The following is a 23,524-nucleotide window of genomic DNA, read 5'->3' on the forward strand; positions in this document are numbered from 1 at the left end:
CTCAAGCAACATTATTTAAAGTTTTAATTGAGGTAGGTCCAAATTAGGTTTAGAAATATATATACTTATAGTTTAGAAATGTTAAGTTTACCAATATCTTCTGCCAGAGGATAAGAGCTCATACTTGGCATGGAGAATAAAGATCAGACCATATTCTGTGTGCTTGCCTGGAGAGACTGGTTTCTATTCCTCTACACAACCTTCATGACAGTCATAATAAAATTCTCTGTAATGCAGCCTTGTATAACATAAACCATCTGATTCATCGTGGGTGTCTGCTCTAAATGATAACACACACTTTCAACACGGGCCTTCCAGCCAAAGCTGCATGTTGTCCATATGAACACCATTGGGCCTATAGGAGCAGAGCCGATGGATTGGTTCATCATTTATGACCTCTGATATCAGCTCTATCTCGAGAGTTACCTCATCTTCAGTTTCAAAGGGAGGGGGGGGTCAGCTTTTATAGACATGAGTAGGGGGGGCACCAAGGAAAAAAAGTTGGGAACCACTGCTCTGACCCATGTCATGAGCCTTTTCTCAGCTTGTGAAATGGTTGAATGAGATGTGTGAGTTTTGTCTTTGTGCAGTAGGGCTGAGGTAGAAGTGTGCCAAAAATGCCAAAACACATGTTGTATATGTATACATACCCAAACAAAGCTATATACATCTTACTCTGTGAACAAAAACCTCAGCAAAAATCTGCTTATCATTTTATTTTCCTGAAAATGCTTCCTAAAACTAGTCCCTTCTTAATTTTGAAAAGGTAGTCTCAGTAAAGGCTACAAAGGTTAGGATGGCTACAAGCTGTAACCACGGTGATTGATATGAGGATCATCTTCTGAATATAATAATTAATATGTTAGGCCTACCATAAATTGATATTTCAAAAAAGTAATTTATTTAAAACAACTAATAATGCAGTGTGATTTTAAATAAAACTAAGTCCCACACATAAATATACTCATGTTTTTTCCCCTTTAGTCTTTGCTAATTTGCTAATTTGCTAATTAATATTCATCAACTGCAAAATTAGAAAATTGCGTTTTTAAATAACTATGCATGGAAAATAAAATAAAAAAATGCTTCTCTTTGTATATAGTTTATTGTCTTTCACAACAGTACAATTCAAAACAAATGCAAATTAGTCAAACAAGCCATTAGGCTGTATTTCTTAACACTCAACTGTAGGTTTTTTATATAGTATATTTAAATCAGCAAATCAGAGTGCTAAATATAAAACACAATTTTTTCATTATTAGTATTTTATTGTGTAAATTCTCACGTACAACGTGGGACATTCTTTCACAGACGAGGTGTGGAATTTCTACGACACTTCTGCGGATTCGTTTAAACGTAGACAAATACATGAAACTGTATTTTATTATTATAACTATCTTTATTGTTTAACTCCTCAAATACAACATTAGAAAAAAACATCAATATTACGAATATTATTTATGTTTATCTTCGTATCCGCTGAGCGGGACGTACTACGTCACTTCTGGAGTTTTCCGCGGATTCGTTTAAACGTTATTATGGTTCATAACTTACTGGAACAAAACTGAGCAACGTGTTGTTGCTGGTGACAAAATCACTGACTGTATATATGAATATTGAAGCGATCCTGGCGTTAAAGACCAGCTGTTCGCTGCCCGATTCTTTGAAATGAATGGCCGCATTGCATTGGGGGATAGGCCTATCGGCTTTGAATGCGTCTAGCTCGGATCATATCGTAATTTTCTGTATTACAGCATATACCTACTGTAATATTTCACCGGTAATAAGACCAAAATAATACTATTAAAATAAAGAAATGAATACCATGATAACATCTAAATAAATGTTGATAGATGTAGCATTATAGTTTTAAAAATATAAATCAACAAAAAAGCAACCCAGCTTCCCTGGCCGAAATAGACCGAAATAATAACATATAAACCATGATAATATCTCGTGACTAATGTTGATTAAAACAGCGGTTATTGGGCTAAAAATACCAATAATAACTGTCACAGATTTTGAGTTAAGGGGCGGGGGGCGTGTTTTTTTCTTTCGTCGATATCCGACAGTGAGGGAATAACATGAATGTCTATCTGACGGACCCCCTCGTCGAAAAATAACGTCAAGGGTACCCCTATTTCGTTGAAACTTGACGCCAGGGTCCTTGACCATGCGTCATACATTTGACAAGTAGGGAGTGAGACTGTGCTGGTATAATCCTGCTTTCCATGGTAGGGGTTAGATGTAAAGTATCTGCAGGGAAGTTGTGATGATGGTAGCTTAACATTGGCAAAGAGCAGCATAGAGGCGTGGTGTTTGAATCCCTTATTTTTTTACATCAGGGCTAAATCTTGTTTTGCTGGACAATTTATGTAAGGCTTGAGGCCACAGGTGATTTTAACCCCTTTCTAAAACTTGACCCTGGCAACCTTAAAAATTAATTGCAAAAAAAAAAAGTCTGTCTGAGTTCTCCTCTAGGAATATCTCAGCATCACGAAACTAAACCCAGAATCTAGATGCCGAGATTACTCAGAAAAACATTCAGAGCCATTTTCAGAAAATAGTGTTTGTCAGCCATTAGTCAAAATCACATAAATCTCTAATTTTCTATAGTTATTGATACTGCATTTTGGAAATTTTTGCTTTTCCTAAATATGACATCTAATGCCCCCCAAACAGAACACTGAACACAACCACTCCCAATGAGAACAGACGCATAGTTAACTTCCATGTCCTTTATCCACAAACCGCTTTGCATCCATTCAGACAGAGCTCCAGAACCCCCACTAACACTGACCCCCCCCCCATCCCTAGTCAATACACTTTGCACTAACCTCCACTAACCATCGTCCTGGACTTCCTGCCCATTGCGTATACTTAATATTCTTTGCAATCTTGCACTCAACCCATTCAGCCTTTTTTCTTATGCAACAGTTACTTTGTGTGTACACATTTGTTTATTTTATATTCATGTTTAATATGTTCTTTTTTGTTTGTTTATGTATGCACCTTTCACCAAGGCAAGTTCTCATTTAAGTGTACTTATTGTTGCAATAAAACCTTTTCGGATTCTGATTCCGATTCTGCTGTGTGCACCCCGCCTCCCTGGATGCCTATCTTGGGTTTCTGGTTTTCTCTCTGGGTCTTTCCAGTACACACACACACACACACACTACACACACTACACACACGCACACCAACATCTAAACTCAAACTCCCTATCTCAAAGTAATTACTGCAGTAATTGCGGTAATTAATTCATTACTCTGTAAATTTTTTTTGGGACAATACATCGTCGTGCAGCTGATAGAAGACAAAGAGGAGTCACCATCCCATTCTGACATAACGAATTGAACACACACATCCACATGCAGGCTAATCCCAAAATAGCAGGTGAAAAAAAGTACCGTTGACACTGCTCACAGCATTTTTTAGCGGTTCACACAGACTGACTTCATTATCACATTCACTGCTCTTAACGACAAAGCGATGGGAGGCCAGTCTGTAAATGAAGCTAGTGGAGTTCACGCCCTGTGGCCCGGGCTTTCACTCTCCGGTATCAGTGGCAGCAGAGGTGTTTCAGTGTACCGTGGTAAGACAATGGTAATTACATGAGTCTGGAACTCTTTGTAGCTTCTGAGGTTGACAGTCTCTGATTAATCTTGCTTACTAGATGTGTGGGGCTGGGATAAAGCCCGACATGATGTACCTCCCCTCCCTGTCCACTATCTATTTCGCAAGGGTTGCTATCGCTGCATCCGGTGGATTAGTTTAAAGAAACCAGAGCATTTTTCCCCTTTTCCAAACTGTTAACCCGTGCAGCCAGATCCTACTCCAGCACTGACACGGCGCTGCAAGACCAGTTTCTGATATACTACTGAGAAATAGAAGATTCAAATCTTGTGATTTCATTTTTAAGTATCAACCTCTAAACTGCCCAGTGGTGTAGTCTGATGTATTGTAGTGGGTATACTGTACTGTATATATATTGGCCAAAAATCTGCTTTTGGGGGAGGGGTAGTTCATAGTCCCAAAAAATTTAATTAGACAAGAGTGAGAAATCAATTGTATAAAATGAAACTCTGCTTACACACACACACACATACGCATGCAAACAAGCCACCCTGAAGTAGCTCTGAGTCTCGCATTGCCAGACCTTCCTCCACAGCGCTGCGAAGAAGGGTCTGGCCAGTCCACACAGCATTCTAGGATGGGAACCATCCCACTTTAAACCAATCACAATTGTCATGGGCAGCGCTATGCGCCGGACGGTGCCATGGTGGTCCTCATAAACCAATCACAATTGCTTACCAGTGTATCTCCGTGTGTACTTCGTCCGCAGCAATCCCATCAATCGGCCCCAAAACGTCCCAGTTAGAGAGGAAATGCCCTAAACATATTCTTTGTAAATGACTACATTTATTCCCCGAAAGAACCAAGCAGGCCTGGTTATGTTTTTGACAGAATAGAAACCAATTGCAGACACAACTCAGAGCCGGAGAAGGGTTAACAGATTTATTCAAAGTTCAAGGTTTTACAAAAAGGGGATAACAAGTCCAGGTCCACAGAGGTGTACAGGTCCAGGGTTCTGAGCAGGAATAATACCGTGTGGTCCAAGTGGTGGTGTCGAGTCCGTTGAGAGGTCCAGTATGGCAAGCAGGAGTGGTGGGGGGCAGGAGTGAAGTGGAGGCAGGAGTCAGGTTCTGATATACTGCAGCACAAAAAGAACAATAAGAATAGGCCAAAAACACAAAGAGCAACTAGCAGGCATTATCAACAGCAAGACTAACATGTTGTCTAGACTATGATCCGACGAGGAGTGGAAGATTGACCAGGTATTTGTAGCAGAGGTGATTGGTGCAGATGGGCTGCAGCTGGAACCCTGACTCCCGCACACTAGACTTCACTCCTGCAATTAAGGACAGAGAGGGGAGGGGGAGAGCAAAGACAGAGAGCTGTCTAGCAGCAGCCACAGCAACCTAACAGGCCTGCCTTATTGCATGATCCATTCTTTTTTTTTTTTTTTTTGCATTTTCAGCACGTAGCTTGCTCGCTCAAAGTTTGTTTCTGTTTCCCGTAGGGAAGGGATTTTGAGAACAGCAACAAACAGAGAGCGGGAGGTGAGGGACATCAAGGCTTTATCCTGCACATGTACTTCCTTTGATCCAGACAACTCATTGCATAGTTTCAGCTTTTTTTTTCTTTGTACTGCACACTCCTGCACTTCTTACATTGCATCACTAAGAGGGACAAATGGACAAAATAAATATGGGTTACTACGTTATAACAAGCTAACACAACAACACTTTGACATTTGACTGGATCAAGCCGTGATTATTGGACAACCCGCTTTACCTCCTGAATCAGAGCTGCCTCCCCGCCCCCCCCTTGTGCCATGCATATCCATATGCAGGGTATGAAGCTTATATGAGATGTGCAGCAGAGAATCAACAGATGCTATTATGATGATGGCAGATAATAGGCAGAGGAAAAACTGATCCTCTCGTGCGTGAAGTGAAAGCGCTCGAGCAGATCACATCATAAAACAATTTCACATTGTAATATTTTTATTTGTAATCTTCTGCATGTGTGTGCTGCTGCACGTCTGTGTGTGTGCGTGTAACAAGCATAGTGTGCACGCGCTGTGCACGAGCCAAGGAGTATTTTACTGATGCGCTGTTAAAATAAAAATGAAATGCTGCGTTATTGACTTTAGACCAGGTTTTTGTTGGTCAATGGCACGATCACTTTCCGCTGCCTTAAGATAGCAATATGCCCAGAATGCACCTGGACACACCTCCCTGTAAGACCAGCACGCCCAGAATGCACCTGAACACACCTCACTGTAAGACCAGCACGCCCAGAATGCACCTGAACACACCTCCCTGTAAGACCAGCACGCCCAGAATGCACCTGAACACACCTCACTGTAAGACCAGCACGCCAAGAATGCAACTGAACACACCTCACTGTAAGACCAGCACGCCCAGAATGCACCTGAACACACCTCACTGTAAGACCAGCACGGCCAGAATGCACCTGAACACACCTCACTGTAAGACCAGCGCGCCCATGGGCGCACAGATGGGCGCAGGTGCATTTGCTATTTAAAACGCAGCGGGCGCTGGACGGGAAACTGAAAACTGCGTCGGTCTTAAACTAGCAAAGACACTTTGCGTCGGTCTATCCGCTGCGCTGTGCCGGGTGCGAGATAGGACCCTCAGAGTTATTGTTTGCCTGTGTAAAGGTATGAGCCAGGGTGGAGTTAGGTGAGGTTATGTGGACCCCAGCTGAGGAACTCGTGCAATCATGTACCATCAAACCCCTGTTCCGAGGCCAACCTAATTGTCAACATTTTTACATCCCCCCTCTTGAACCCGGCCATCATACAACGGGGGGCACAGTGTCAAGTATTGCTCTGGCTGGATTCCTGCTCTTTAGATTCAAATGCAATAACTGCTCAAACAGCACCAACCCCCACCATGTTGAAAATAATGAGTGTATAAAGAGCAATGCAATCACCTCTGACACACTTGCTATTCTTGTTATGTCTTTGCACTTCTATTTTGAGTGCTGTATAAGTGAATGATAAGCGTTATAATTAAATCCTGCTCACTGACACATCTTCTCTCTCCATGTTCCAGGGGGATGATGATTCTTTGGGCTTATTAAAAGTCTTGTGTTCTAATAGAGTGGCTTAATGATCCGTGTGACACTGAGGAGCTTGTTGGTGTGGCTTGCTGCCGCTTTTACAGTGATGGCTGCTGAGAAGCCAGTCCGCCTGTGTGCGAGAAAAACTTGGAAAAAAAAAATACATAATTGGTGGGGGGGGTGAAGGGGTCCTCGCCCAAGAGATTCCCTCTGCTTCTCCACCGCAGGGAGACTTCTTTGCCGAGGGAACAGATGACAGCCCTGGGAGACACACAATTTGGTCAGCAATCTCCCTGTGTCCGACCCCCCGGGGACGTAGGCTCTGTGGCCAGGAGGGCAAAGGCTGTTTTGTTGTTTGTATCCTAGCAACAGTTGGTATAACCGGTTTCTCGTTTTGAATGTACACCAAAACGTAAGATATCGTACAAAACTTGGAACTGGGGGAGCTGCTTTTGTTCCCTGGGCGTTCCTTTGTCTGACGAAAAAACTTTAGGTCCTGCCACGCGCCTGGAGTTTCTCGTGATTACCCTTGACTCCGTCGACATGCGTCTTTTTCAACCGCCGTTTCCATAACCAAACGCCAGTTGCTTTCCCTTTTGGGCCACCTAATCTTCGCCATGCGTGTTATCCCTCAGGGGCGTTCGTTCATATCCCGGTTATTGGATACGGCAGAGGGGACGTAGGCTCTGTGGCCAGGAGGGCAAAGGCTGTTTTGTTGTTTGTATCCTAGCAACAGTTGGTATAACCGGTTTCTCGTTTTGAATGTACACCAAAACGTAAGATATCGTACAAAACTAGGAGACCGCTGGTCACGTGACGGCAGCTACAGTTGCTAGCTGTTTTAACCCGCTACAGAACTATGTGACGCCGCTACAGATGTGGAATGCTTACGAATTATAGTGCTTAACTTTTTGTAGCTTTTTGAACGTATGGTTCATGAGAACAGGCTGACAGGCATAGGCGTAGGTTTCTGGGGGTGCACGGGGGACATGCCCCATTCAATATTTAAAACAGTTGCATGTGTGTGTCCCCCCCCTCCTCCCCAATAAAAACATTAAAAGGTAACAACCCCTTCTTTTCAACCTGGACCCTATTTTCCTATGTTTTTATGTCTAAGTGACTGATTGGAACAACAATCTTTGACATTGGTCCATTTTCAAAGTTTCTTATATCGGAAATACTGGAATTGGAAATGGAAATTGATTTATTTGAAACAGGGACAATGCACAAATAAACATTAAACTTGTTAAACAAGAGAATATGTCTTGGGCCAGGTTATAGCAACAATTGCTAATTTCCACCTGTAGTCCCTGGGCAGGTACAACAAATTTAAAAAACAAAACAAATTACAATTTTAAATAAAAATATCACAAAACTATATATAAATGACATGATGTGCATAGTAATTAAGAACAAAGTTTAGTAAAAACAGGGGCGCCATCAGCCCAATCACTCTCTTTCCCCCCCCCTCCCAGCACACACACTGAAAGAGTTCAGCAACAGCTTTGGCACATTAGAGTACATGCAACTCCAGATATTCATTCATACAAAGATACACACACACAGACTCACACATTCCCTCTCTCTCTCACACACACACACACACACACACACACACACACACACACACACACACAAATACAGTATCTTATAGATGTGAGCAAACTTGTTTACTCAACAACCAACACTTTGTTAGGCATGAGAAGGTGAATTATAGAATATGGGTTTCTTTCAACTAAAATGCCCCAAAATAACTTGGATGCATGCATGTACGTTGTATGCAACCCATAGAACATTCTTTGCAGGTAAAATTAATTATTATCTCCATTGAATTTTGGTTGTTTTATTCAATTGCATAGCATTTGAAAACAATTTTTTTAATGGTTTTAAAACAGCATCCTGACATTGATATTTTGATAATATAACAAAAGTATAGGGAGGCAGGCCAGCACAGCCCGATCCGGCAGGGGAGAGTTTCAAGCACCCGAACAGGCTACCTCTCCTTATGACCTGTCTCTCTTAGTTATGCTGTTATAGTTTTAGACTGCCGGGGGACTTCCTTCCTTCCTTTGACACACTGAGCTGCTCTCTCCTCTCCCTTTCTATTACCATTTGTGTGCATCCCGTCCCAGAAATGCTTGTTACTAATCCTAGACTCCCTGGAGTCCTTATGTTTTTTCCCCCAGCATATTTCCTTGGAGAACGTTGGCACAAAGATCTTGGTTGCAGCTGTCGCCGTGGTCCTGCTGCACTCCCTGCTAAGCGCTAGATTTTTTATAATTATGCTACCTTTCGTTGAAATATGTAAGGGAACGCAACATGCCAAGCCCCTTGATGGTTTTCAGGTCTTTCTTACCTTTTTTTTCGTAAATGTAACACTTTTGTTGTTGTTTTACATCTGCTTAATAAAATCACAGTATCCTAAACCCAATTTTAATGAATATTTTATTTTGGAAACAAATAAAAATGTTTCTTTTTTTCAATTGAACAACCAAATGGTGTCCACAGTTTTCTCTTTGTTGTTCTCTGTTCTGATTGGTTGGCCACCAGCACAGCCTTCCTAAGCCCCAGATGATCCAAAAGGCCCATCTGGCCGCCTGCTCAGGGTGCTGATTAGTCATGGACTCGGCCCCCATGCGCCCTGCCCAGTCCCCTACTGACTCCCATAGGTGTCATGCCACCCACATGCAACCTGTGCATATGGCAGCCTTCTCTGAGAAGAAATGTGAAGCAATGTGAATGTCCTTTATCAAGTCAGAGTAGCGGCTAGGAGTGTGTGAGTACTAGCATGCAGGCAAAACCTTGATTTATTAACCCTCCTGTTGTCTTCGGGTCAAATTTGACTCATTTTTCACCTACAACGCTCTTCTTAAGTAAAATAATTCATCAGTTCAATACTTTAATTGAATTTGGCTGTTTTATTCAATTTTATAGCCTTTGAGGAATTCTTTTTTAATAAAAGAACGTTGAAAAAACTGGCAAATGTTGGAAAAAAGCTTCAAAAACGTGGGGAAAAAACACAAAAACGTCCAAAGGCGCAGATGAAATCGACTAAAACATAGGGAAGAAGTGACGAAAAACTTGGATAAAAGTGATAAAAATGTTGAAAAAAGTGACGAAAACATTGGTGGAAAAGCAACAAAAACGTTGAAAAAAAAGTTAAAATTTTGAGCCAGCAGAACAAAAAGTTTATTTATAATTCCTTGTTATTTAAGCACAAAACGTCCCTGGGTGGACTTAAACCACCATCCTTTCAGTTAACAGCCGACTGCGCTGACCTATTGCGCCACAGAGACTACTCTAGTAAGTCTTTATTGGCAAGCGATTGATCTTCATGCCATTTCCACTTGTATTTGTTTTATTACTTTTCAAGGTTAAGCTGCAGATGTACGCTTGTAAGGGTATTAGACTGTTACTCAGAAATTGGGGAAGCGGACTCGTGGACATGTTGAAGCTGGCCGTGCATTGTATTCTTCTTACATTTCAATGGGACTCTGACTTTGATTTCCTATATTTAGCATACAAGAATATTCCGCCACTGACGATGTAGCAGTCATTTTGCTGCTGGTTTTTCGAACACATCAACTTGCATGTTCAATGACATAAAGTTACCCTTCATGTACCACAAACCTGTCGGATGGGGCCTTACACATTAGCACGCCACTCGTGTTATCTTTGGGGTGGTCTACATTCTCCTGCAGAAGGATAGTGCCCAGAGTTGGCACATTCCTTGTTATTTAAGCTCAAAACGTCCATGGGTGGACTTGAACCACCATCCTTTCAGTTAACAGCCGACTGCGCTGACCTATTGCGCCACAGAGACTAATCCAGTCTGCCTTTAATGGCAAGCGATTGATCTTCATGCCATTTCCACTTGCATTTGTTTTATTACTTTTCAAGGTTAAGCTGCAGATGTACGCTTATAAGGGTATTAGACTGTTACTCAGAAATCGGGGAAGCGGACTCGTGGACATGTTGAAGCTGGCCGTGCATTGTAATTTTAAGCTTCTACACTGTAAAAAAGTAGCCTGGATCTGCCATAACCAATCGTTAATGTTTGGTCGTGATGTCGGCTTAGCATTGCTAGCGTTCGCCTTAGCCAACTCCTTCACCACTAACGGAGCGAGCTGGAAAATCTAACTTTTCTCGAACGCCGTGGGGAGGAGGGCCACAACATCATGGCCACCAACACAACTCCGCAAAGATTGTTCAATGATTGTTGCACGACCTCAACGTCATCGTTCTCAGCCATCGTTCTCTGTTCGCTGATTGGACCGGTAAAGATTGGCCGGAGAAAACCCAAGAATATACCGCAATATACCGACAGAGTACTGAAGGAAAATGAAAATTGAGCCAAAGTACGTAGGAGGGCGGAGCCAGGCAAAAAATCACCCACACTTATAATAAAACAATATCAAAGGAGCTTGAAAGTTGGGGGGACACAAATGGGATTTTGAAAAGTGTGTGTGTGTGTGTGTGTGGGGGGATTACTCCTCCTCTATTTCTATGTGATGTGTAAAGTAATTAAAGCTAATACTTAATACTCAGGGCTTTAAATTAACTTTTTTGATCGCCAGACAACATGGCTGGTAGATTTTTAAAGCTACCAGCCAATCAAATTTTCCACTAGCCACGTTTGTTTGTTACCCTTACTGACTTTAACTTCATCTCCTCTGGTTCATTTGGCTCCGTTCCATTCACCGTCTCCATTTGGGCGTACCATTAAATCTCTGGGCACGTAGCTAACAGTTGTCTGACGCGTCACTACTTAGTGTTCATGGGAAATGTAGGATTAGTACAACAAGCAGCATTGCCACGTTTCCAAGTCGAAAACACACAAAACTTCCCAAATTTCTTGGCGGAAAACAGAACCAATCTGGACACCCTGACTTGTCGGATCATTTCTGCAGCTGGCCGATTCAAACAGACACTTCGCTTTATTCATCTCCGGCCGAATTGGCTCATAACTTCCAAATGTTACCTGCCAAAGTTAATGTTTATTTTATTGGATGGTTGGCATGTGTCAATTTAATTTATTTACTTATGCCTATACTATACTTATACTTGTGTTGCAAGGTGAGGTGCGTTGTAGCTCAGAGAAACCATTAAGCAGATAGAACATTGCACTGGCAGGAAGGTTTGCTGGGAAAACTGGTAGACTTTTACTTTTGAATTCATCCGAGAAAAACACGGAGGGAACTCCTCTTTACTCTGCTCATACTGTCCTGGTGCTGCTCCTCAAAACAAAACAGTCCATACAAAAAAACCCTCTCACATTCTACTCACACATATAGAATTAGAACCCGCCTCTCCAGTTCAAACTGGGCAATCAGGTCATTACTCAGGTCAGTAATCAGGTGTGCTACATCATCCAGTAATTAATATTCATCCATACAAAATCCATCCTTCGTCTTTGTTAATTGATGTAGGAACTTGAATGAAGAAAACAAAGAAAACCTAGTAAATGTCTACCTTTATTAACAAAATGATTAGTGAGGGAGTGGGTGCTTATTCACAACTTGATAATATTTGATGTGTGCATGTAGACTTTCATGTCATGTGTTGTCTATGTAGTTTTTGATGTAAGTGTAGGATCAGACTTCCCTTTACTGTTACCGGGTAAGTCAGGGCAAGCTTTAAAAGGCTGCCAGTGTCCATCAAGTGGTGATGCTGTCAGTACCACATGCTGCCAGTGCAGGGGTGGGTTTAGAGGTGGGGGCCCGGGGGAACACCTGCCCCCCCTGAAATATGATTCCCCCCCCCCCCCAATCCATTGGGCTAGAGTGCTGTCAATCTGACAAATTTGATTTCCTTTGGATCAGAGTACTGCCACTTTGCTGCCTGTTATATATGGCAACTGTTAGCCCTGCTATGCTCTGATGTGCCCTGCTACACCCTGTAATGCCCTGCAGTGCCCTGCTATGCCAGGAACTACTACTGCTATTATTTCTAGTCATAGTTCCATTATCTTTATTGTGACTAATGAAGCTTAGCGCAAATTCTTTCAGGAAGACGTCATTACCCCAATCACTACTCATTCTTAAATCAAATCAGCTGTTCAAGAAGTGACGTGTCAGTTAAACCAATCAGACTCGGCCACGAGATTCAAGGGCCAATCACAGCCTTACAACTCTGCTTTAAATCTGTTCTCTTCTTGTGCTGTCGGCTGTCGTTTCAGGCAAAGCGCTCGACTTTTGTCTGTCGGACGGATTTTGGTGATCGCTATGTCGGATTCCGAGCCTGCTCTTGTTTCGGACCCGTTTCCTGTACTCTGCTCGTCGCCGGAGGCGATTCCTGGTTCTCCGGACAGCATTCGCAGGAGCTCGCGGCTGGCTTCACTGCCCGGCTCCCGCTTGGATGGGTCGGAGTTGCTCCTTTTTGGCTCACCAGTTTTTGGTGGCTTTCGGCATATTTAGAGATGTGATTTGTTCAGTGTACCCGGAACGGCGGCAGGAACTTGATTCCTACCTTGCTCTGATTGGCGATCTCATCTTGAAGTATGGGAGGAATTTTTTCTACCGCTATCATAAGGCTTTCTCTAGTAAGGCTGGCTGCACCTCGCTCGGTCCAATGTCCGGCTGGACTGGTCCGTGGTGGATCTCGAGCTTCTGGTCATGCTGGTGGCCGGTGCGCAGGTTAATTCCTGTGCCACCTGTGGAGTCGTGGGCCACGTGGCTTCTCTGTGCCCTATGCTGCCGTTTCGCCAGGTCCCCGGCCCCTCCTCTCAGTCTCCTTGTCCCCGTTTCCCTCCCGACGCTGCTGTGCAGGGCCGCCAGCTTCTGCCGCGATGCCCAGTCAGCCCGCCTGCCGCCTCGCCGCGGCTCAAAGACATTTTGACTGTTCACCCATCCACTCCATTAAAACTGTGTGCATTGGCATATGAACTGTCTTCGCATCCTGATTCGGTGTTTGTTGATCACCTTCTCACTGGGCTTTCCCAAGGTTTTCGGGTGGGCGTGCTTACAGTGCCAACTGTTTCTTTCGTGGATAAAAATCTCCTTTCCGCCACTTCCGATCCCGACACAGTCTCTCAGTTGTTGGCGTCGGAGGTGGCTAAGGGCTACGTCATTGGGCCGTTCAGTTCTCTTCTGTTTTCCCTGTTTTGCGTCAATCCGATCGGCGTCGCTACTAGGAAGTATTCTGGCAAGAAGCGATTGATCTTCGATTTGTCGGCACCGCATAACGGGCCTGTTCCCAGCATTAACAGTCTCATCCCACTAGCCCCCTTTTCTCTGCACTATGCCACTGTCGATAATGCCATCAACATGATTAAACTGGCTGGGGTGGGCGCTTGGCTTTCCAAGGCGGACATCACCGACGCTTTTAAAATCGTTCCCATCCATCCTTCCCAATGGCCTCTTTTCAGAGTTAAGTGGGACTCAAACTTCTATTTCAGTGTGCGCCTGACCTTTGGGTGCAAGAGCAGCCCTTGCATTTTTAATCACGTGTCGGAGGCATTTTGCTGGATCCTGCTTGCCTTCGGTGCCTCATTTGCTGGACGAATTTTGCTTATCGACCCCCCTCACGATAGCTCAGGGTCGTCTCTGGGGGAGCTGCTTTTGTTCCCTGGGCGTTCCTTTGTCTGACGAAAAAACTTTAGGTCCTGTCACGCGCCTGGAGTTTCTCGTGATTACCCTTGACTCCGTCGACATGCGTCTTTTTCAACCGCCGTTTCCATAACCAAACGCCAGTTGCTTTCCCTTTTGGGCCACCTAATCTTCGCCATGCGTGTTATCCCCCAGGGGCGTTCGTTCATATCCCGGTTATTGGATACGGCATCTTCAGTTTCCCAACTACAGGTCTGGGGCCATCAATGGCAGCGCAAACGTATCTCCGTTTTGTGTGATAATTGAGCGGTCGTCGACATCTTAAATAGGGGCCGCTCTTCATGTAGTGCAATTTTGCCATTTGTGAGACGCATCACCTGGTCTGCCGTCATGCACAATTTTCTCATCACTGCCCGTCATGTTCCCGGTCATTCTAATGGTGTGGCTGATGCTCTGTCTCGTTTTCATTTTCAGGCCTTTCGGCGCCTGTGCCCTACCGCCAGCCCCTTCCCTGTCATTCTGCCTTCTCTCCAGGAGCTGGAGCTGTATTGAACCTATCGCCCCTGCATCATTATCTAGATTCTTCTAGGGAGTATAAGAGAAAAGGCTTGGCTGCGTCTACTTTGAAAACCTATGATTTTGCTTGGCGTACCTTCTGTTTCTTTTGTGTTTGTATTTCTATTCCTCTTAAACCCGTTCTTACAAGCAGCATTTGTGCATTCATTTGTTATTGTACTGACACTCGCAAATTTAAGTTGCAGTATACTCGAGGTTTGCTCGCCGGCGTTCAGTTTCACATCCGCTGTTACGACCCGTCGTTTACGAGCATTTTTTCTAATCAGGCCGTTAAATTGCTGCTGAAAGGCATTTCCGAATCCCATCCTTCTCCCCCCGATCCAAGGCAGCCTATCACTCTCTGTATTTTGCACGCTATGGTCTCGGTCCTTCGGGCAGGGGTGGTTTCTCCCTACGTTGACTCCTTACTGGAGTCCGTGTTTTTGCTGGCTTTTTATGCCTTTCTCAGATGCGGCAAATTTACTACCCCTTCTAAATCTTTTAAACCTGATAGTGATGTCACTTTTTCTGATTTGGCTTTTTATCCTGGTCATTATCGCTTATCTCTCAAACATTTTAAACACGGTGGCGCTTGCTCGGTCCTCGTCGCCCGCACTGATACTTGTTTTTGTCCCTTCAAATCCATGCTAAACTATTTACTGTTGCGGCCTCGCACTGGCTCCTTAGTGCCTCTGTTCCTCGTCCCCAGGGAATTTCCCCTGTCGAGAGCTTGGTTTGGGCTTCATCTAAAGCTCATTCTCCTTAGAGCTAATATGTCCCCTCAGCATTATTCGCGCCATTCGTTTAGGATCGGGGCTGCGACGACGGCAGCTAACCAGGGCATATCTTGTGCTTCCCTGCAACTGCTGGGTCGCTGGTCATCTGCTGCTTACTGCTCATACATTCATCCTGATGTCGACGACCTTCTCACCATCCAATGATCATTGAAGCCTTGATTCTGGTGAGCATGCATATAACTGGTGGTGGTGTGTTTTCACGTCTCTGTTATTGTGTCTCATTTAGGATGTTGTCCTGCTTGTGTCACATTTATTCTTTGCTTGTCATGGTTCATGGCCTGCATTGCACTGCCGGTCACCGTGCCGTGGTTCTTCAGACTGTTTAGGGTTTTACTTTGTTTGGCCAGTATCACCATTCCGGTCTCCGCGCCGAGGTTAATTAAATCAGTTAGGCTAGGGCTTTATTTGGTTTTGGCCAGTATTGCATTCCGGCTACATACCAAGGTTACTAAACATACTTGGGACTTTATTTTGCTTGTAGCTGGCCTGAATTTCCACCCCGGCAGGTATGCCGTGATTCGTCCTGCTGGTGCAAGGCGTGGAAGTGGAGTTAAATCCTATATGTAGTGGTAGGGCTCAGGGTTTCGTATCGCTTATGTTTGAGTAATTGCTAGAAATGTGTTTTCAATGTTTAGTCAGTCGATCATTACTTATTTCTGTTGCACGTTTCTTTGTCCCATATTTTCTTGTTTTCATATTTACCTCCGAACAAGGTGGTGTTGTTGTTGTAGGTGCCCAGTTACGTACCACTCGAGTAGGTCCTCAGTCTTGGTCCTGCTGTTGTCTGATAGGAGTGATTCCCCTCCATATATCAGGCCCTCGCGGTGCACGGGCCTGACTTGCCTCTCCGGCGGGCATACTGTGCTTGTCTTGCCGTACCGGCAGATATGCCTGCCTGTGCTGTGTCCCAGGGGAGATGCCGTCGGTATGGCAGCCTGAGTTGCCGATGCCGGCTGGTGTTGCCGATGCCGGCTGGTGTTGCCGACGCTGGCCTGAATTGCCGATGCCGGCTGGTGTTGCCGATGCCGGCCTGTCTTGCCGATGCCGGCTGGTGCGGCCGATGCTGGCTGGTGTTGCCGATGACTGACTTCCAAGATGTATTTTGCCTGCTGTATTAGGGATGGATCATTGCATTTGTTTTCTACTTCCAGATGGAGGTGCTGTGTTATGCCGGCCTGATTTGCCGATGCCGGCCTGAATTGTCGATGCCGGCTGGTGTTGCCGGTGTGGCTGGTGCAGTCAATGTCCACTTGAGTGGCCGATGCCGGCCCGAATTGCCGCATGTCATGCCTCAGTTTTTGCCTTTCTATGTTACTCCGTGCCTGTGCTGCAGGAATTATTTGCTTCTGTTTTGGGGGTGTATCACTTAACCGATATTTTTATTTTCAGATCAGTTGCTGCAAGAGGTACTGTATGTATTAAAGTGTCTATGATAGTTTGTATGTAGCCTATACCTTTAAGAATGCATGTTACACACATTTTTGGGGGGTTATGTTCCTATTCCCTACCCCTTTGAGAAGATTATTTCGATGGAGTACAATCTCCAAAAGACTTTGTACATTCAATATCATACAGTTGTACAATAAATATCTTTGCATATCTGCAAACGACGTCTCTCCTGATTGAATTATTGCCACTGTTCATCACACCCCCAACCAGCCCCGTCAGACACCACCTACCAAGAGCCTGGGTCTGTCCCAGGTTTCTTCCTAAAAGGGAGTTTTTTTCTCACCACTGTCACACTAAATGCTTGCTCTTGGGGGAATTACTGTAATTGTTGGTTCTTTTAAATTATAGTGTGGTCTAGACCTACTCTATCTGTAAAGTGTCCTGAGATAACTCTTGTATACTATAAATATAATTGAATTTTAAAAAAAGGTTTAAAAAGCAAGGTTTTCTTTGTTGAAGTTTGAGGCAAGTTTATTGTAAATGTATTGCACTTATTTTTTTTATCGGTTCTGTGACAAAAAAATCTTCCCAGCCTTTTGTCACATGACCAATGAATGTTTGCATGATGACTTTCCAAACGTTTGCCTTAAGAGCTTATAGAAAATGTGTTTGTTTGAACATTTGTTGAAAATAAAAACAAGTGAAATTAATAATTAACGGGATGTGTTTTATTTAGCAAAATGGTATTGTGTTGTTCTATCCTATCCAATATTTCCTATATTTCTAAGCAGATTTTCTATGCTGTATTCTGATAAAATCCCCTGCCCCCCTCCCGACTATTTTATGATTATTGCTCCCCCCCGTGCCACCCCACTTAAAAAATCCTGGAATCCCCCCCGTGCCCATGTCATTCATCTATGTGGTTATTGATGGTGAAGTAGACACAGACTCAGCCTCCTGCTTTGAATATCCCGACAACTGTTACCTTAACACACAATGCTCCCAAAACCACAATGTGCAGGATATGTAATGCTGATGTGAGCTGATGCATAAATTGTACAGTGTGTGTTTTCATTATTAGATAGGCTTTCATCAGTTCTCTCATTTCTCTCAAGTGGACTGTTTTGCAAATAATGTATTTCATTTTATGGTAAATAGGACAAGAAGAGTTTAGGAAAGCCACTGTGCGAAGATTAGAAATGTGTTGTCTCCCCCTAGTGGCACAAAACATAAAGGACAGCACTAACACAAACATACAGTGTAACACACATACAAACACATACACACACGCACACACACACACACACACACACACACACACACACACACACACACACACACACACACAGTATGAGAAGCCAGCTAGGCCAGAACTGAATACTTCACTTGCACATACAAATATACTGGTACTAAACACTTGCACATACATGCATACTTCACTTGTGCTTACATATGTACTTCACCTGCATATATATATATATATATATATATATACTTCACTTGCACCTGCACACACATAATTCACTTGCAGATACATATATACTACACCTTCACATACTGTATACATACACATACATGCATACTTTAGTTAGGCATACATATAAACTTCACTAGTATAGTATTGTATACATATAAGTATATGTATGTGCAAGACAAGTATTCAATTTTGGCCTAGGCAGCTTCTAACACACACACACACACACACACACACACACACACACACACACACGCACACACACACACACACACACACACACACACACACACACAAACACACACACTGGCTATTTCTTCCTTTTTCTGCTAATTTATTTCTTCTCTTGAGACACACATAGCCTGCTCTTAAAACCATTGAGAGAACAGTTTGCATTTCAAAGGCAGCCTATCAGCTCAGAGGCCTGCTGCCTGTGACAGTAATACAAAGTGTTGCTGATAGAAGACTCCCTCTGCAGACATGACCCAATACTCCAAAACATCTGTCATCTGCTCCAGCTTTTAGAGGCTTACCAGATCTGACGTTTTGGATCCACTCAAATCAATCAAGTTTTTGCTAACTTGTTTCAATCCGAAATGTCAGAAATATCAACGACAACAAGCATGTGTGTGTGACACGGTCTAACATCATACAAAACACATTTGCATGATGATATATAAATAGACGCAAAACAAATGCTCTTCTTAGGATTGGACAGAAAAAGGGGGTGTTATTGCAACAGGAAAAGACACTGTGTTATGGAAATAATAAACAGCGCATAGACAAAAAAACAGAAAATTGAAAAGAAGAACATTAACTCTTGCATTCAACTTATTTGACCCTCTATTAGGTACTTTTCCTGCAACATAAAAACGTTTCCTCCACTGGCATAAACTGATAAAAAAGGAGCAGGAAGCAATGGGCGCCTGACTGAATGTAATACTTCCTTGTAGGGCTGAGAAGTCTAACCAAGTCATTTGCATGTCCCTCTTTTGCTCTGGCATGTTTACCAAGCGGGACAGGAGCTGAATGAGAACTCGGGCTCAGCTCACTCTGCTGCATCTTTACCCAGGCAACTCGCTGATGCCATCCACTCAGCTGCTGCTGCTGCTAATGCCAATGTAAGAACCAGGAATTATCTGGGTCCTTGCGATTACACAGGTAAGTGTTGTTTGTATAGGTGTCTGTGCTTCTGGTGTTTATTTTTTTAAATTTTTTACAGTGCATCTGTTTAGAGCTGGGTGATATGGAGAATATCAAATATCACAATATATTTTGACGTTGGTTAGCAGTAGACCGGTGATGGCTTTGCCACTGTCGCAATAGCCACTGCCAATGCTTGCTCTTGAGGGAATTACTGTAATTGTTGGGGTTTTGGAATTTATAGAGTGTGATCTAGACCTACTCTATCTGTAAAGTGTCTCGAGATAACTTTTGTTATGATTTGATACTATAAATAAAATTGAATTGAATTGAATTGAATACAGAAACCGAGACCTTCTGACACATGTTTTGGAATGTCAGTCTACCAATAGTCATGAAGTAACGCTGCCATTGGTTTTGGTTGCAATTGCCTTCCATGTATTTTCATTGTCTGCACTTTATTTTATATTTTTTTGGGAAATGGGGAAGTATTTCTGCACTGTACAGAAACAATAGTTAAAGATCCCTATTCGGAAATCCAAGGTGTTATTGTTGCCTTGGCGCTTTTTAATGACATAAATTACATAATGTACAAGTCGTAATATAGAGCTGGGTGATTAAGGTAAAATATCACTTCACTATACTATTGGGGCTTTCACAAAATATTAAAACAATGAGAGTTTTGATAAATAGTCACCAATGATGTGGGGACATCACTTTACTGTAATGCAGCCTTTAAAACTAGGAAAAGACACCACTTGTGTTAATGTTACGATATCCAAAATGTATGAAGACATCTAGCCTCATACGTATTATATATGTTCATACATATATCTCCATATATTGCCCAGCCCTATGTCTGTTGCTTGATTTAATGAGCTGGCGATCCCCTCTGTGACAAAGTTGTAATAGTTTAGAATTTTCAATGAGTTTTGATTTGATCTAGGTTTTGACTTTTCAAATTGAGTTTAGTTTTAGGTACTTTTTCAGAGTGTGTTTTAGTTCAGTTTCAGTTTTTCAGAAAGGTTGAGTTTTTTTAAAATATTTATTTAGTTTTAGTTTTACAGTCGTTATAGTTAGGGTTAGGGTTTTAGTTAGTTTCATTGTTTTCTGTTAGGGCCAGGTCTAATGTCTCAGAAGTAGCATATGTAGCTACATATGCATACAAAATACATGCTTTGAGAAGTGTATAGGAATGGCCCTTTTTTTTACCTGACAATATAGTTTCAGTTTACTTTTTCTTGAAGGTTTTAGTTTTCATAAATGATTATTTAGAATATTATTTAGTTTACCAAAAAAATAGTTTTACTGCTTATTAGGGCTGGGTATATTTCAAAAAACTTTGGTACAGGTACCGATATCAAAATCCATGACTTTGATACCAGTTCCTAAACAATACTTTTTTCTATACCAATTTTATAAAACAAAACAAAATAATGGCACAAATCTTTGTATGTATTTTTCAGCTCCAATTATGTGAGCCGTCTGTGTAACGCAGAGTTTTTCCTGCCAACCTCTACAACGTGTAACGTTAGACAGCCAATCACAGACACTATTAGGTCTTGAAAGAAGCATGCTGCATGCTGATTGGCTTTCTGATACTGATGAGATTCACTCTTTAGGTATTGAAATTGGGTATTAAATGACGAGGCATTTTCCGATGCTCAATACTTTAGAGGCAATTCGGTCAGTACCTAAAAAGTATTGGATTCGGTAACCAGCCCTACTGCTTATTTTTAGTTTTCATTGGCGTTTACCAAATAACCCGGTGGTTATCCCTCCAGTTTCATGCCATGGCATCTGAAGGAGCTCCGGCCAAGAGGAGCAATCTAGTGGCATCCAAGGTCCACTGGAGCCCCATGGACCTACCTGAGTTCATCACAGCGCAGGTCCAGGACGCTCACGGTATGGATGCTACCAAAATGTACTTTGTCAGCAAGTGGTGTGTAACAGCGAGGGGGACATTTTATACAACATAGAAAGTCTGCTTATAAATATAGGAAATATTGGACAGGATAGAACAACATAATGTAATTATGTTAATACAACTTCACATTCATTATTTATTTCCCTTGTTTTCATTTTAAACAAATTGTATATCAGAATACAATACACATTTTCTATAGGCTCAGTCTGCCACTTTGAAAAAAAAAAAAATTCCAGTGCTGGTTCCATGGTACCAGTTATTTTGGATAGTTGTCATGGAAACATCAATTGGTCATGTGACAAGGGCTGGAAAGATTTGCAGATTGACAGGGGGGTGGGTGGGGGGGCACTGGCCCTTCTAGCCCCACCCCTGTTTATCAGCCCATGATACATACTGAAATCAAAGAATGTTACCAGCGAATTTACCAGTTTAATGCTATTTAGTATTAATCACCTATTACTAATGTGAAGTTAAACTGATATTAAAAGTTAATTGCAATCATTTTCAACAGTGCTCTTTTGTGTTTTTAAATTTTCCACGCATGACATTCAACCCACAGGACTGTAAAACTTGTACACACACATATGCAATGTGGATAAAACTGTGGTGGATTACCACAGTGGTGGAAAAAGTATTCAGATCCTTTACTTAAGTAAAAGTACTAATACCACACTGTAAAAATACTCAAAAGAGTAAAAAAGAAAAGTCCTGCATTGAAAATGTTACTTAAGTAAAAGTCTGTAAGTATCATCAGGAAAATGTAGTTAAAGTATTAAAAGCAAAGAACTCTCCTCCCACTGTAGAAAGAGTAAAGGATCCAACCAGTTGTGTGTTTAATGGTCTCATCATCTCAGCTGGACTTGTAGGCCGTTATATTGTTGGCTAAATAAATATAAAACATCAGATTTTATGAACTACATGGGTTTAGTGTACAGGAATCTTAATGTGTAAAGTAACTAGTAACTAAAGCTGTAACAGATAAATGTAGTGGAGTAAAAAGTACAATATTTCTATCTGAAATGTAGCGGAGTAGAAGTAGAAAGTAGCATGAAAAGAAAAGACTCAGGTAAAGTACAAGTACCTCAACATTTGTACAGTACTGGAGTAAATGTAATTAGTTACATTCCACCAACGGATTACCAAACTAAGTAAAAATGCCAGAGAAAATAAGGTTTTGAGTTTGCTTTTGAATGTGGACACAGTTGTGACGGGCCTCCCTACTCGCGTCACTCTGTGTTTGCTGTCAGCAGTCACTCGTCACCAGCCTTGTTATAACGTGTTGCATCATGTCAACCACAGGAAACTCGAGCCAGGACAGTGTCAGGAAATGGCTCACCACCACTGTGACTGAGTGAGTATCACAATGGGAATATAGGCTGCTGTGTCAAGGTTAGCAATCTGGTTTCATTTGTTAGATCGTTGAGATGACCAAATGTGACTTGACTGTGAATCTACACACCTTTCAATTCTTTTATGATTGGCAATAAAGCCGTATCTTTTGGCATGTGCAGACTTCATTACCCAGATAAGATTTAAAATCCTTTATTATTTCCCACAATGGGGATATTCACACTGTTGCAGCAGCAAGGGAAAGGGGGGAAACAATAAATAAGAAATAAGTATAGAGAAGAAATAGTAAAATGTATTTACAATGTGCAATGTATCCTGCACTTATCTGGCTGGTGTATGATGCTTCACAGAAAGTGTCACCTTCTTTGTGTTGTGTTCAAGTATTGAAACTTAATAAAAAATATGTATTCCTCTGATTTAATAATTTATAAATGAAAGGGACAGATGGCTTGTATTGAGAAATTTTTACTTGGCCTCAAGGCGGCCCGTTGTTATTAGTATTATTATTGTTCACAATTACCCTTAGTCATAAATGTACATACAGGAATATAAATGTAGTATTTAGAAAAACTCTAACTCATATGAATCAGGTATAGATTTGTTTTCTCCAGAATCAACAGAAATCCATGTGATTGTAGTCTGTAGCTGCTAGAAGATAGCATGCAACTTTGGTGCATCCACCAAAATG

The sequence above is a fragment of the Perca flavescens genome, chromosome 22 (assembly GCF_004354835.1).
Source record: "Perca flavescens isolate YP-PL-M2 chromosome 22, PFLA_1.0, whole genome shotgun sequence".
Lineage (NCBI taxonomy): Eukaryota > Metazoa > Chordata > Actinopteri > Perciformes > Percidae > Perca > Perca flavescens.